Source organism: Astyanax mexicanus, chromosome 2, assembly GCF_023375975.1.
Source record: "Astyanax mexicanus isolate ESR-SI-001 chromosome 2, AstMex3_surface, whole genome shotgun sequence".
NCBI classification, from domain to species: domain Eukaryota; kingdom Metazoa; phylum Chordata; class Actinopteri; order Characiformes; family Acestrorhamphidae; genus Astyanax; species Astyanax mexicanus.
The window spans coordinates 70798332-70815573 of NC_064409.1; the positions used below are offsets into that span (position 1 = coordinate 70798332).

General features: G+C 39.0%; 1 protein-coding gene across 4 annotated transcripts in view; it reads right to left on the reverse strand.

The window, feature by feature from the left end:
• Nucleotides 1-17242, reverse strand: part of stox2b (storkhead box 2b) — an 86712-nt gene that overhangs the window by 27360 nt on the left and 42110 nt on the right. The window contains exon 1 of one of the 4 annotated variants that reach the window (XM_007253593.4): nt 1161-1283. The exons of the other annotated variants lie outside the window; for them this stretch is intronic. The gene's annotated coding sequence lies outside the window, so the exon portion shown is untranslated. Of the gene's footprint in view, nt 1-1160; nt 1284-17242 lie in introns of those variants that run through there. 4 annotated transcript variants of the gene reach the window in all.

Below are 17242 nucleotides of genomic sequence, written 5' to 3' on the forward strand. Positions count from 1 at the left end.
TGGTGCTTGTATAAAAAAACTAAAAACAAATGAAAAATTGAGGAATCATGCTTGGTTCAAACAGTGATGCTATGTTAAAATGAATATAATGTTAGTGTTTGATATTTTTGTGTTCAAAATGTTCAGAAAGAACTACAGAACTCTTAGAACACTATTATAGTATAATTACACTACACATGATTGGGTCTGAATATAATCCTATGATAATTAGAAGTTATATAACTTATATAACTTTTACCATTCTTTTTGTCCCACACACCTATAAACTCAACCCTTCAATTCCAATCTCTACAGTTTATAACTGATTTAATACACATCCAGTTATTAGACTGTGGGTGTGAGCATGAAACTACACAGAAAGAGAAGAGATACAGAGAGAGGGCGTCAGGCAGACATTTTCAGTTCGTCCTGTCCTGCCCTGGCTGTGGCCCCCTCCCTCCCCCGAAGCTGACCGGGTCTTGGGGGGTAAAACACAGCTGCAATGGTCTCTGAAAGGGGGAGAACACCCTGGACCCCTCCTCCGACAAACGACAACAACAACTGCATCACAAAACCTGGCAGAGACTAAAGTCGTCATGAAACGTGGAATGAAGGGCATGGAACCCCCCCACACACATACAAATCTTTCTCTATATCTATCTCTTTCTCTCTATCTATGTCTTTCTCATACACAGTACAAATAGAGGGTCTCTAGAAGGGATAGAGAGATGTAGGAAAAAAAGAGTACAAGAGGAGGCCTCCATAGCTGGGTTTGTAAAGCTGCATGTGGTGTGTATGTGTGTGTTCACGAGTGTGTGAGCGTGAAAGCAGATGCAGTGAGCCGTCACTGAATCTGCCGACACAAGTCTCACACGTCAAGCATTCAGAGGTCCCTTCATCCATACATACAGACAGACAGATGAACGAGGGGCTGATAGAGTGATAGTAGACGTGTAGAGACACTGGTGCCGTAGTAAACAATCCCGTTCAGAGGGGGCTTCTTTGTCCACGCATCCCTCCACCAACCCCACCCCCTTCTTTTGTGATTCACTCTGACGACACGACGCCGCACCGTCCCCATTACACCTCCCCGACGCAGCCTGAGCGCAAAAACGCAGGGAAAAAACACACGCACACATACACACGCAGCACCGCACCAGAACACAGAACACACACTCTACCTCTGCTCTTGCTCCACGACTCCAGCTCCTAATCCAAACCCAGCGTATTCCAGCCTCTTCCACAGACAAATGAGCATTCAGCCAGGGCTCTCTTACCCAGCATGCCTCAGTCCACACAAAGACAGGGGAGGTGTGACCAATCACATTGTGACTGAGCTCACACTGCTCCTCTCCCCCTCCCTCCCCTCCCTGCCCGCTCACTCCGGGAATGCCCACTGACACTCAGGCTAGTGGGCGGACCCTTTCCTTAGCACACCGTTGGTATGGCAACGCTTCCCAGTAGTACCCGGAGCCTATTCAGTAAGCCATTTTTCCCTCCATCTTTCTCTTGCTCACCCTTTCTCTCGATCGCCCTCTGCCTCTTTCCCCTTTTCCCTCCATCTCTACACCTCTGTCCTTCATTTCCTGCCCTAGCATTTCCTTGTTATCTAGCTCGCCTCCTTTAATCTGCTAAGCATGTTACTATATATATATATATATATATATATATATATATATATATATATATATATATATATATATATATATATATGAACAGGGAAAGATATATAGAGGAAACGGAGATAGTGAGGGAGTATGGGAGTAAAATTTGAGGATCACAAGCGAGAGAGAGAAGTAAAGACAGGTAGGAGGGAATAAAGAAGGAAAGTGAGAGAATATAAGGTATAAGAGAAAGACAATGACAGAAAGTGAGGGAGTGAGGGAGAGAAAAAATACAATCACAAGAAAGAGAAGGAGAAATAAAAACAGGTAGAAGGGTAGAAAGTGAGAGAGATAAAGAGAGCAGGAGAGATCTGTTGTTATCCAATTAGAGAATCTCAAGGCTTGTAGAGTTAGTCTTTGTTTACAGGTCAGTAGTATTTGTTTACAGAGATCAGTATTTACACAGACTGTGTACTAGTGTAGACTCTACACTACGCACCATAGTACACAACACAGTACAAAACATAGTACACCCCATAGTACACACTACAGAAATCTACACATTACTTACACATGTCGCACTGTAGTACATCGTACATGACACTACACTATGCTTGACGTAAGAGAATAATACAGCACACACCGGAGTACCCAATGTACTACATTATTACTATAATATGAATTACGCTATAGTAAATCATATTATATGCACATTATAGTACGCCTTACACTTAACTTTATTATGCTATTTAGTGCACACTACACTGCATTAAACACTACAGTGCACAATATTAAACATACTACATACTACACCCTATAGTATACAATGTAGTATATCCTACAATACAATACACACTACAGTCTACACTATTGTACACTACACACTACACTAGGGGTGGACAATATGGCTCTAAAATAATATCATGATATTTCATGGTATTTTCGCAATAGCGATACTCTTGGCGATATGAGAAATTTCAATTTTCAAGAATTTTCCATTTTCAAGAATATTGCAAAATACTGCAAAAAAAGGAAAATTAGATATTATTATTACATACGATATGATATAGCACTCCCCTAACTTACAAGAATTTTATCAGATTTGTAACAGAAGTCAATGATCCAGAATATCATGATACTAATAATACACTCCAAATATCTCCATATATCCAGGATTAAAGTAAAACAAATAAAATGGACAGATAAAATCTGTCTCTAGTACATATTTAATAGGAAATGAGAACAGTGTGAATTATTTTTTTTGCAAAAAACACAAAAAATAGCACCCTGGTGTAATAATTAAGGGTGTGTGATATGGCACAATATTTTAGGGTATAATATCGTTCACGATATTGAAACATGTTGGCGATATTATTGCGTACAGTACGATATGGCACAACCTTACCCTACACTACACACTATTGCACTTTTACATACTATAGTGCACAACAGCACAACCTACTATTGTACAACCTTCTATAGAGATTACAGTATACACTATGAGCAGGTTATTCCATCAATGGGTTTTTTCTTCCCTTATGGCACGGTCATATTCTGAGATGACAATGTCAGGATTCATTGGTCTGGAATTGTGAATGAGTGATTCAGGGAGCATGAGATCATCATTTTCACACATGGATTGAACACCACAGAGTCCAGACCTTAACCTCATTGAGAATCTTTGGGATGTGCTGGAGAAGATTTTGTGCAGCAGTCATACTATCATCAATGCTGCTGCAAGTAAAATTAATGCAGCAATGGATTGAAATGAATCTTGACATTGCAAAAGCTTATTGAAACAATGCCACAGTGAATGAGTGCTGCAATCAAAACTAAAAGTACACTACACTACACAGCAGCACTACTACTACACACTATTTATAGACAGAAAAAAGCAGTGTGTTGATCTGAGTAGTGTGTGTGTGTGTGTGTGTGTGTGTGTTTGGTAAGTTTGTTGGCACAGGCGCAGTGAAGCTGTAGTAGAGCCGTTAATATGACGGCAGAGTGTGAGATGAGGAGATGGGGAGTGAGGAAAAGTGGAAGAAAGAGTGAGATAAAGAGATGGGGGAGGGGTTATCTATGCAAGTGGGGGATGGGTGGCTCTTTAGAGGAGATTCTAACCGACACAGAAGTCTTCTGCTTTATTCAGATCCACTCTGAGGATCTGCTGTCTCATGCTGACACCCGCCCCCCTAACATACACCCCCCCTGTACACACACACACAAAACCACTACCATCACACACACTCATACACATTAACGAATTCACGTTCCCACGCCTCACTGCCCAAAGCAGAGGAAGGGGCAACAAGCTTAAATTAAAAGCGAGGCCAGAGCTTAATGACAATGCTTTGAGTCGACCTACTCATTACTGTAATTAACTTAAAACAGGAACATGCTGATTAGAACGTGCTGCTGTATGGCAGGCCGACACACACACAAAAAACAGCTCAGAGACACAAACAGTGCCTGAATTCAGCTAAAAAACTACTGAAGTGTGACTACAGGTGTCACAGTGCCACTGGTGCCTTTCCATTAGTTCCCATGCTTCTGGGAAAGTAACTGTGTTTTTTTTCTGAAACACATACCATAATACAATAAATATACACTCAAAGATTATTAAGCAAAAGTGGTTTAGTTGGCAGGAGAATATATGAATTCGATATGACTTAGCTTAGATGACTGAGCTTAGATCTGGCCCAAAATATCCAGCCCAACCCGGCTCAAGCCCGTCTGTCTGAGCCCAACCCAACTTGACCCATACACTGTCCTTTTGAGCCTGAGATCAAATTAAACCCAATATTTTTTTAGTAAGTGGAGCGTTAGGAAACATTTTCCTAATGTTTGAATGAGCAAAATCTGTTCAGAATGATGTCAATTAACATCGCAACACTGAAGAAGCATAGAACTATTATTTAAGACAATTTATTTGTAACAGATCTCTGTAACAGATTTAACATGGTTTAGGAATAGAAAATAATTTCTAAACAAACAGATTTTTTTATATTGAGCTTATAGTCTACAAGCAAAAACATAAAAAAAACAGTAATAAGGCTCTGCACAGCACTGAAAGTCAAGTGCATAATACAGACAAAAACAGACCCCTACGACGCAGACTATTTTCTTAAAACCACGGGTCAGGTCAGGTTCAGGGCGAGAACGGTAGCTCTAACATGAATGAATATGGTGCAAACATTTGTTTCATCCAACCACAAGGGGGAGCAGAGCAACCACTTAGTAAGACCACAGAAACCACTGGGAATACCATAGCAAACACAATGAATGGTCTGCAATACCTCCTCCTGGAAATCTACCATCCTGCAGATTCAGCACTCTTGGTTACAGCTTGTTTTTGTGAACCCTTCTAGTGATTCTAGATGAAATCTAAGATGTAATATGCACGTAGCATACCTATAGACAAACATATCATTAAACATGGTTAAAAACAGTAACAGCAACATCTTACAATCTAGCTTATTTTTGTTAATTTGTTTATAGTAATATTAACAGTACATTTAGCAAAAAACGTTTAAAAAACCAAACATGGCCAGGCCAATCAACTAACTACATTTAGCCTAGGAGAAAAAAGGTAGAGAAGGAGGCTGATCCTAAATCTTCATCCTGTAGGAACTCACAATGGTCTCTAAATGCAAGATACAAATTAAGGGTTTGGTATAAATTTCCTAAATTCCTTTTAAACCATATAAATGACAAAGCGAGGCCTCCAATCAATCAATCATCACACTGTTTTACTGCATGGAAATCCCCCCCGAATCACAGCGCAGAGTGTATTCTCCTCAATTATGCCCAAGAGTGTGCTCTTCCTCCGTGCACTCTACAGTTCAGGACTTTACCTGCTAATGTGTGAAAACAGAGAGCAGGTGCTGCTCCAACAAATCACCAGCCAAGAGGAACCGGCTGGCAGGGCCTGGCTGTCGCTCCCACGTGTCTGCGGGATTACAACCTTTCTGCTAAGTTCATAAATCTGCCAAGCTTTAAGGAAACTGGGGAAAAGCTGCACACAGAGTAGAAGCAAGAGAAGCAGAAAACGTATGTACTCTTTGTGTTGATTAGGAAATTTAAACTGGGATTAATAGCTACCCAGCTACTCAGACCTGTTATTTCATTATACTGATGTATTGTAGTGATCCAGTCAGAAATAAGGACAAAAGATAATTACAGATTTATCATCCATGTCAAAGCACTAACTCATCTGGCTTTTTTCTTAGTACTGTTACTGCAGGTAGCGGTTAACAGTTAGTGATACTCCTACAACAGTACAATACAAATCATGGAAATTGCATGGGTTACAGAGTAAGATCTCAGGTTGGCATGCATACTTGTGAAAATTAGAGATAAGATTCCGTACAAATACATTTATTGTTACATTGCTAACTATTCAGATATGAATGCATTAGAATGCCAGATGTCAACAGCCTTAATATCATAAATAAACCCTAGGGCTATATAAAAATTGACAAAATTGTATATATCATAATATCATATTAACTTCAGTCAATACAATTTACAATGTAATTTCCATGTTAATATAAACAGTGTAAAAACCACCACCTTTGTGCACATCATCAAGCTCAGCTTAAATGCAGTTGTAATAATCCCTGTTGTAATAAACATAAGACAGTGACAGGTGCTGTAAATAGTGTATACTGAAATATTGAATGTGTTTAAAAAAAAATCACTGTTAAATAAAATATTTTCTATTATCCAGGTGTCATGCTGGCCAGACACACGACAGACACTCGCAGATACAAATCACACAGTTTACTAACAAAGGGGCTAGGATTACAAGAGTAGTTAGGGGCAGGCAGGGTCAATAACAAAATGGCAAATATAAACAACATACCAAAGAGTAGTCAGGCAAAAACAGGGTCATACACAAAAAAATCCAGCTATGAAACAACAACAGAGAGGGCAAGTTAGAGAACAAAAAGCAATAAACAAAGGAAACACGTTGTAGAAGAGCTAGATATCTAGTTTCAATACTCGGCAGGGAACAGTGCAAACTAAGGGGTATTTATACAAGACAGACCAGGTGGAAAAAATCAGTAACTGGGGGAGCGGGAACAGAGGGAAGAGGGAAGTCTGGTGTGAGTCAATGCTGTAAGTAGTTAAGAGACCAGGGCAGGCAGACTGACAGCTTTAGGACTGACACCAGGTCTACACCCAGAAAAATGTTGCCTTCTCTTAGCACCGTACCATCACAAACAGTGCTTCAGTGATATATTACCTGACTGTATAATTAGAAAGCATTTATGTTGTCACTATCACTCAAAATACTTCTCCAAATCTATCTCGCAAATGGCCACTTTACATGAGGAGAAAAAAAACATTTTCAATGTAAGTCAATTTAATATATTTTACAATAATTTACAATAACTTTGGGGCATTTCCTTTTATCCACTTATCAGTCAATTTTGATACAACACAAAAACAGCGGCCAGATTTACATGAAGTCAAAATGTTAAAAATGACTGCAACATTATGCTAAGACCTACTTAGCCACTTTGGGTATGGGAGCAATTTTAAAGGGCTCCTGTACTCGTTTCAACACTAGATGGTGACAAAAATCAGCACAGGCCAGCAGACTGGGGCAAATATAGATATAACATTAGACACAGCAAACACAGCAAAGCATTAATGCTATTTTCCCTCTTATCTTCCTTTTCTTGCTTCGTCTTTGACATCTCAGTCACATTTTAAAGCACTACAAATGCCTGTCTGGCTGCATTTTGCCCTGCCTTTACTATCTCTTGTTGCAACACGTTCTGGCCTGCAATGTTTGCTCTAATTCAGCCACAGTTTAACCCAGCGCGCAGTGGCAACCGAGACTCAAGCAGAATCAGTAACACCACAGCCAGGGCCAGCGACAGCACTACTACAGAACAGAGAAGCTCTCTTTACATTTCAAATGAGCGTTTCAGTGGAGACATCAAAGTGAGCGACAGGCCCTGCTCTGCTCTTCAATTTCATGACGCAATTTGAACACAAATAACGAAATGTTGTAAAATGATCATAGTGTTGTCCAAAAAAAAAAGAACCCACCATTTTTTCATGCAGCACTTGAGCTCGAGCTTCATCGTACACCGTTTCAGCTGGTCCTGCTTTATAAATCAAATGGGACTCATTAGGAATCACTTTGGTCTGAATGAGTGCGCTATGGAAACCCAAAGCAAACAAACAGCAGTGAACAGCAACCCGCTCTCAAATGCAGCCATATAAAGGTAATCGAACAAAAAGAAGCAAACAGCAGAATTACATTCCATTCAAGGTCATTTCCTACCTGCCACTCACAGACAATTTAGTCCTTGTAACAAAGATATGCGGAAAGCAAAAAAGAGGGAAAGAGAAAGTGCAATTCAGAGGAAGAGAGATAGAGAAAGCGAGAGAAACCCGGATGGCAATAAAGTAGGACGGGTCATAAAGTGCTGAGCCAAAGCTGAAGAGAGATATGCTATCGTTAGAGCAACATTAATAAACAGTGGAGAGGGTATGTTTGGCATCCAGACACATACTTTTACACCATGCCATAAAAAAGTACTTGACCCTTTCTCAATTCCTATCTCATATACAGCACCACCACTTCTTACTTATTTAACCCCATTTCACCCTGTTCTTCAAAGGTCAGGACCCCACAGGAGAAACCACCTCAGGGCAGGTGACACTGACATGGTGTTGGTGTGTTAGTGTGTGATGCACTGGTAAGTGAGGATCACACACAGCAGCACCAGAATGCTGGAGCTGATTGTCTTATTGGTAAATGAAGGGTCAGCCTTACTCTAGGGCTGAACAAATATAGATTCAGCATCCTGAGGACACACTTACACACCAACACCATGTCAGTGTCACCTGCCCTGAAGTGTTTTCTCCTGTATATGTATATGTATATGTAAGCGCAAAAGTCACATTCTTATTTATTCTTATTTTTCATGACATATCTATCATAGGCAGATTATACCTGCCCAATATAATTTATTTTACCACCAATCTTGGATGCATAAAGTGTATTATTAACACTGTGACATTTTGGATCATTGAAATTGTCTGCATTGTTTTTATACACAAATTTCTTTAACAAAAATAACCATTTATCGACTTAAAAGGGGTTTTACTATAGGATTACTTGGTGAGCCTTTTGTAACATCTTTTTTAGATTAATTGTAATAGCAATAATGTGATGAGTGGTTATTCATTTTGGGGATTTCAGTTGTTAAAATCATTTCATAGGGAAAATACATTGCATATAAAAAGACAGTGCTGTGGCTGTTCTAATGGTGCTCAAAACAAAAGACACTAGGGATGTCCCGATCACATCTTTTTGTCATTTTATTTGCCGATACCGAGTCCCAATCCGATACAATGGTAATGGCAATTTTTTGTGTACCTTTTTATTTATGATTAAAACAACAATATCACAAAATATCCATTTTTATCACAAAATAAAGTACTAAATAGCCATATCATGTATGTCCATTTAATATAAAAATATAATTTAAAAGTATAAATCACACAACAAAAATACTGGTATTTCCCCATATTTGAGAGGGAGACAGTAACAATAGTGTAGTGTGGTGTGGTTAGGCCTGGCAGACGAGATTTAGACTAGACATTTACAGTATAACAATAGAGTAGATTTGATGCTTTTAAAATGTAAATATTTTTAACGAATTGCTGAGTTACTGAGTAACTGAGTTTTAATAGAGCAAATAAACAATACTGTCGCTGTATATATCGCATTTAGTTTCTTTTTGGAACAAGGAAACGTGTGTGTGCGTTTGTATGCGTGTGTGTGAGAGAAAGAGCGGACGAGAGCTTTTATCAACGCAACAGCACAAGCATTCTCAACATGCGTGTATCAGAGTCTATAGTGAACAACCAGTATATACACTAGATGAAAATCTACGTTTAACCATTATTTAAAAAATATCAGGTCTAGAAACATTTAGCCGAATGCTGAAGCAAAACATACCAAAAGCATTAGCAAATAGCGCTTTTATTTTAGCCAAACTTCTGCAGGTGTTGTTATATTCTCAATTAAATAAAAAGTAAAAGTGAGAAAATCCAGACCTCAAATTGTTTTACAGACAGTGTGTGTGTGTTCATATACTGTCAGTTTCATATCCTCACACAGCTAGAAACACACACACACAAACAGCAAACACTCTCTCCAGACAGTCAGTGCAAAGTGCTTAACCAGAGCGGGCTGCTGGTATGCAGCTCAGTCACCCTCACAGATATAATGATAAAAACACATCCTCAGATTCTGAAACCCTCCTGATACATACAGGATAACACTGACTCATCTCCAAAACATCCTGCTGCTGGATCTCTGTCTGTTTTTAAGATGAAAATGACTGAATTACAATGCAATTAAGTTTCATATTTGAAATCACTCATCATACTTATCTCATATTCAACATAAGCAAAACGTAAAGTTATTTTTTATATATATTTTAAAATTATTATAGGACATATTTTATGAAAAAATAAATATAATATATATATATATAAAATATAATATAATATATAATATATACATATTTGTATGTGATCATTGTTTGAAATATGCGGTATTCTGGATAATAATTTTACTATAACTTGATTCTTAAAATTCTAGATTTTAATCATAGGCTTTCTAGACAATAATTTTTGTGTTTTCAAATTACATTTCCTTTATATGATTATATCAGTATAAATTATTTTATCTTTTAAAATCTAGATCTGTTAAATAAGCAGTAATTATTTATCCCAAACTACCACCTGATACTGCACTTAATGAGCTGTGTCCTGAAACTGGAGGCTTTAATTATGCCTGAACTCCCAAAGGACGTTGGTAAGATACTGGATTGCAGTTACTTCCATTTACTCCAATTTTCCTACTCCAATTTTCTGGTTGAAATATAAGGAGTCTAAATATTTGATTCAGCAAGTTTCATTATTACCACTAAGTGACGCCCAGTGGTGTGTTTTAGCTACAAAAAAAATTCTCTTAAGATTAGCTCAGTCTAGCTACTGGCATGAACTTATGTGCTGTAATGTAAAACTGAACATTATTTAATTACAACTGAATGCATTCCCATGTAGGCCTACGTTTACCCCCTGCTGCCCAATCTGAGCACTGCCCCTGCCCATCTGACTTCCCATCCTTCTTTAATATGGCACTGCTTTAATAGTATACATGCTATTCTGTCTGAGGCTTTGGATTAGACAATGCACTAAGCTCTTACTCACTAATACCTGCTGCTTATGATAAACTCTCTATTTGTCCCATCGGTCTTTGATACACAAATATGTTGATACAAATAAAAGAAAATAATGTCTGTCAAACTTGGTGTTTAATAAAAAAAATCATTATTTTTAAACTGTAGTTTTGTAATTGATTTTGATTTAAAGTAAGACAAAGACAATTTATTTATGGTATGTCATGTACATGTGTTCAAAAAAAGTCAAACTTAATGAAAAACCTGCAAAAAACTGTGTTATATACTTCGTTTTTGCCCTTCAACCAAATGGTTCACTTTGCTTGGTCTCAGACAAAAATCTTTAATTCATTACAACCCTTCAACATCTTCTCTAAATGAGGAATATCACAATAAACAGGTAGCAAGGCATAGAAGCCAGAATCACTTAAAGCAGCATTTGCTCCTGTGCTCAACCTACAGTTGTGGAGAGTAACTCACTTTTACACCACTGTTACAAACACAAATCGCTGTTAGCTTCAGGTAAACAGCTTATATAATGTTGCATTAAATGAGCGCTATATGTTTTCCTGACAGTAAAGGTCACATGAGAGCAGCATCTCAAACCAAAATTAATGCTTCATATACATCCTGCCTTATCTCATTTGTCCACCGGAATTTTCCAGAGCTTGGCTGCTGTGTCTGTTAGCATCACAGTTCCTGAGCCTGGCTGTTATCACTGCAGCTAAGCTGTCCCAACCCTGCCGAGGCCAGCTGTTAGCATCACAGCTATACTGGCCCAACAATACCAAGCCTTTGCTGCTATTTTACATTTTTTTCCAAAAAGAACAAATATCAGCAAAATATTTAAAACAGTTGTATCCAAAATTTTGCATATGTTCAGTTTAGTGTGTACAGTGGTAAATGCAGCAGCCCCTACCACACACACACTAAACACTGAGGGCTGTGTTTTGGACAAAACTTGGGCCTACTACACTAACATTTCTTTTCGGTGGAAAAACCCCACTAAGCATACAAGTTAGTCCAAGACTTTAGTCTATATCCGGTAAGAATATATGTATATCCTTAACTATATAACCCTAATCTATATCATGTTTTTATTTTTCTCATGACCCAAAAATATGGACCTTTCCAATAAATGCATTCAACTACTCTAAGTTGCATTCATTGCTGACACAGATATGCAAATGCACACAAACAACTTTTCTAGTCCCTAAAGAGAAGTACAGCCAGAAGAATTTGACTCTCTAGAGCAGATAAACATGAATCTGTTGGTACCATGTCTAATGCCAGGCGTAGGCTAGAGGGAGCTGTGGAGCAATGGAACTGTGCTTTCTGGAATGATGGATCTCCATCCAGTACTTTTTTTATGATGTGGTGATCATAAAAATATAAACAAAGAAAAGAAATTAGCAGGTGTTCCATTACTTTTGTCCATTTTGCAGAGCTCTTCCTTTATCAGATTAGAAAACATCCCATTTTCTAAAATATGGGTAATACATGAATTAGTGAGCAGTAAATTTGGCAAGTTACTGTGGGTATTGTTGCGTCAGGGAGCCGGGGGGTAGGCATGGGTTAACGAGTTCATTTCTATCCCAGCATGCCTTGCTTCATCCATAATGCTGCTGCGCTGTGTGCGTGGGAGCCGGTGTTTAAAGGCAGACGGCATGTGCTGCTGTGTGTGTGTAGAATAAAAGCCGTGTCAGAGTGCAGAGCTGTATGAAGTTAAACAATGCTGAGAGAGATGCACGTAAGGCATCTGCGGCTCTAATCATCTGTCTGTACAGCAGTGTCACAACAGAGCATCAGTCTCATCATCTGATCAATAGAGTGGTATAAATTCACAGCCTGGCCTACACCTGTGCTCTGAGACTTAACACTACGGTTCCTGTTTTTACAGGGATAAGAAACATATTTCCTGTAAGTGTGAGTGACAACAGTTAATGTTCTACTCTCACATTAATTTTAGGCATACAGTGATATGGGAGATATACGGGAGCAGAACATTTTTCTTTTACTGCACAAAAAAATATGTTTTATTTTATTATTTTATTTTACTGCATTTGTACCCAGCTGGGTTTATAGTATAACTTTTTTTAAAAATCTTAAAGTAAATCCAGCAGGTCTGTAGAGTTACAAATGCAGTAAAATTAATAAAATGTATATATTAAACCATAAGTGTGTCTATAAGGTACATAGTGTGAGTCCATATTTTAATTTCTTAAATGGTGCACTATCAATGAACGTCCCTTTCTGTTCTATTTTCATACATAAGCCGTACCAGATTATAAGGCGCATTTTATGCGACATTAGTAACTCGTAACTAGTAGTAGGAATAGGGTTGTTGCTATGTTTTCCTTCTAGATTTCCACCAAAGCTGGGGCATTAGCATTAGCGGCTAACCGCTAGTGGTTAGTTGTTTTTTAACATGGTAAACAGAAAAGCTACAGTCCAATATACTCACTTCTAAACAGCAAAAAAGCTAACGCTGTGGTTTGCGGCTAATGCTAATGCTGCTCCAGCAGTGCTAGTAGGGGTTAGCAGTAGGCCACAGGCAAATAAAACTCACTTCTGGATGGCCAAGAGCTAGCACTTTGTGTGGTTAGCGATGTACTTCAGCGGAGTGGCTTTACGGCTCCTTACAACCTGACTGGTAGAATTCACACATAAGGTGCACCAGATTAAAAGGCGCACTGACGATGTGTGGGAAAATGAAAGGAATTTAAGTCTGCATTATAGTGCGAAAAATACAGAATGTGCCAAACAACATATAGTAGATGCAGAATAATTTATATCAATTTAGCTACTGAATAACACATAGTAGATTGCTAATAGTACCAAAAAGTAGTCCCTAAATTATGTAATGCTATTCTAAACACAGTATGTGCACTGAGGCAGACCAGTCATGAAAAATAGATAAGTAGAAAACCTGTTCTTCAACCTGAAGAAACAGGTGCTTAAAAGGCCTAAAGGAACGGCTTAAGCAAACCTAAAAATAAACAATAGAATACAGTACTTTATGCTGCACAAAACTGACTGCAGGGAAGTGACCCCATTTTGCTGACTATGGTACTGGAGAAGATGGGCTGGAGAGTCATGAGGTCAAACTGATAAAGAGAAAATACTCCTTAAGAGAAAAGAGACAACACACAGGTGTTACAGCAACATGTCTAAGTCAGAGGTCAAACTTGTATGAATCAACAAGTCCAGGCAGTGAGGAATGTGGGCACCTGACTATATATACATAAAATATATAATATATGTGTGTGTACGCGGTCCTGATGAGAGCCAGTTTCATCATAACATTTGATATTCTTTGCGACTGTACTTACATTGAAAGTTGTTAAAATGTTTCAGTTTGACTGACCTTAATTTCTTACTGTTTCCTTTACTTAGTTGAGTAGTTCTTGCCATAATATGGATTAGAACATTACTCAAACAGGACTATTCACTGTATACCAACTTTACAACTGATTCTCTCAAACACATTAAGAGGAAAGAAATTTAATTGTGAAATTCCAGCCAGGTAGAAGATGTGTCCATCTGCCTGTCTAAAGTAGGTAAATTACATTGACAGTCTAACAGCACTTTGTCATAATCTGCTGTACTCCATCCTGAAAGCTGAAGCTCTGTACAGCGCAGTGCTTTGTTGATCTAAGACTGATGATTAATCTGTTGAACCATTGTCAGATTAGAACAGCCAGGTGTGAGAAACAGCATTAAAGACTTTAATGCAAAAGCAACCACTTAGCAATACTATAGCAACCACCTCGCAACACTACAGGATCTACTAAGCAATACCAGAGCAACCACCTGGAAAACTGTCACTTAAAGCCATAGCGTGCTGTACCTTGGATTCCACCTGAAACACCATAGCCACCATGCAGCAACAGCCTAGCTGAACAATCATTAAGTAATCTGCTTTATTCAGCTAGTAAACATTCTAATACCACTCTATATATTCTTTCTAAATATGAAAGAAAAACATGTTCATTTGGTAAGTGTTTCCAAACCTTTACAGCATAACAGTCCTCATCACGCTGCCTTATTGGGACATAATGGACACACCACCCATATGGACTTTGGAAGCAGGAGATTACATACTACATCATGAATGCTGCTCTTTTAGTGGAACAAGCTGAGAAAACTGAACAAGCTTTATGAAATGTTTGAAGCTGAAGTTGAACAGTTGGCTACAGAAGATGCTGGGAAGACACTGAGCAGCCCCTTCTACAAAAAAGAGTGATGACAATCATGTCTGCATTAAAATGCTTTTCTTTATGACTCTGCTCTTTTCCCCAGATCTGTTATTTATGGGATGTGCTTAAAAGTAGGGGGACATTAACAGCATGCCTGAGTGTTCCACCACAGACACAGAGAAGCTAAGGAATACCAGACGGAGCGCTGGTAAGAAAGGCCATGAAGCTGTCGCTGAAAGCATCAGTGCACTTTCCTGCAACTGGTGGAAGAATAAAAGTCACAGGGGGTGGGTGGGGGGGTGGGTCATAAAATGATGGTGGTGGTTTTTAAATTGACTTACAGTTGGCCAGAGGATACAAAGGGGGTTTTCTGGTTGAGAGCCAAATATGGTGTTTTTTAGACTTTATGTTAGAACGAGTAAAGAGGTAAAAAGAGAACAATAAGGGAGGAAAACTGAAAGAGAGGCAAAACAGGAAAGATAGTGTAACAATAAGAGTGTGTGACAGAGAGTGAGAAAGAGATAGAAGGAGAGAGAGATCCAAAGAATGTCTTCAACTGAATCTAGACTGGAGATGGACATTGAAACACTGTGAATGACCAGCAGCCAAGGATTTAGGCATGGCCAACCAATCAGAGGGCCCTAGGACGGGTTCCTGTGGACAGCAGCCAGTTCTCTCTGTGAGAGTTTGGTTACGAGTCAGAGTTTTGTACAGTGGACGCCAGTCCCACTATTCAGTATCATCAGCATTAATCCCAGTGGAGTGAGTACTAAGCCAACGATTTCAAGCCTTAGTCTGGAATACTCTGTCCTGCCTATTCCAACATCCTACTGCTGTAATACCTTCACTTCCTCTTAGGAAAGACAATTTAAAGAGCTGGACCAGGTTTCTAGCAAAGAGATGGAAATCCTTTACTGTTGATATGAACTGCTGATTACTGTTTATATACTGTTGCTGCCACACAAAAATCCTTCTACCTTCATACTAATAGAAAAGTTTAAAATAAATTTAAACAATATCTCTTAACACTGATTTCCATTGCAAGTTATGGTTTGTTTTCTCCTGTAAAGCTGACATTTTGAAGATGCATGGTTTTTGTCCGACAGCGACAATATGTTAGCTTACATGGGTTAGACTAACATTTCCAAGCTAGATGACTGTCATAACTAAGCTGGCTGATCAACATGTCCAAAACTGGCTGACTATCATAAGCTGATTGACTACTAGGGCTGCAAATCTTTGGGAATCCCACAATTCGATTCAGAATAGATTCTTGGGGTCACGATTCGATTTGTTTCCGATTCTTTCAAATCGGTTGGATTTCTTTTTCTTCATTCTCCATACTCCATACCTAATAGGTAGAGGCAGTAAGAGCAAAAACTTTCCCTGTCCTGTTGCTACTGTCCCGCGACACTCCTACTGTCCCGTGAAGCTCACCTACTGTCGCGTGGAGCTTTTTAACTGTCTCGGGGAGTTCATTTACTGTCTTACACGCCACAGTAGCTGAGCTCCGCGATACAGTTAAAAAGCTCCACACCACAGTAGCTGAGCTCCGCGCTACAGTTAAAAAGCTCCGGGCGACAGTAGCTTAGCTCCGCGCTACAGTTAAAAAGCTCCGCACCACAGTAGCTGAGCTCCGCACTACAGTAGCTGAGCTCAGCGCTACAGTTAAAAAACTCCACAAGACAGTAGCTGAGCTTCGCTGTACAGTTAAAAAGAGCCACGCGACAGTGGCTGCACCCGCAAAAAAAAATCTATTTTTTGAAAATGAGAATCGATTCTGAATCGTTCAATGTTAGAAACACGATTCGAGCTTGAATCGATTTTTTCCTGCACCCCTATTGACTACCATGGCCAAGAAGGCAGACCAATATGGACAAGCATGCTGACCACCATGACCAGGCAGGTTGAAAAACAGATTGGAGAGCTAGTCAGCCACAGGAAAACATTCAATGCGTTTTACAAAACATGTGCTGGATCAAAATCCTTAACAATTTGCTGGTTGAATCAGCTACATTAGCAAATAAAAAAAACTAAATTACGAAGAGCAAGACCAGAGAACCTTTATGTCATCAGCAGACAAAACATTGAGATGACTAAAAGCAGAGAGAAACAGAAAGCTTTCCAGTCACAACATTGTTATGACTGTAATCTGAAGTCAGATGCAGCCTTAAGCATGTTTAACATGGAGCGGACAGTAATGGGGTTAGAGTTACACATGTGTCGTGTCAGTCTCATGTCA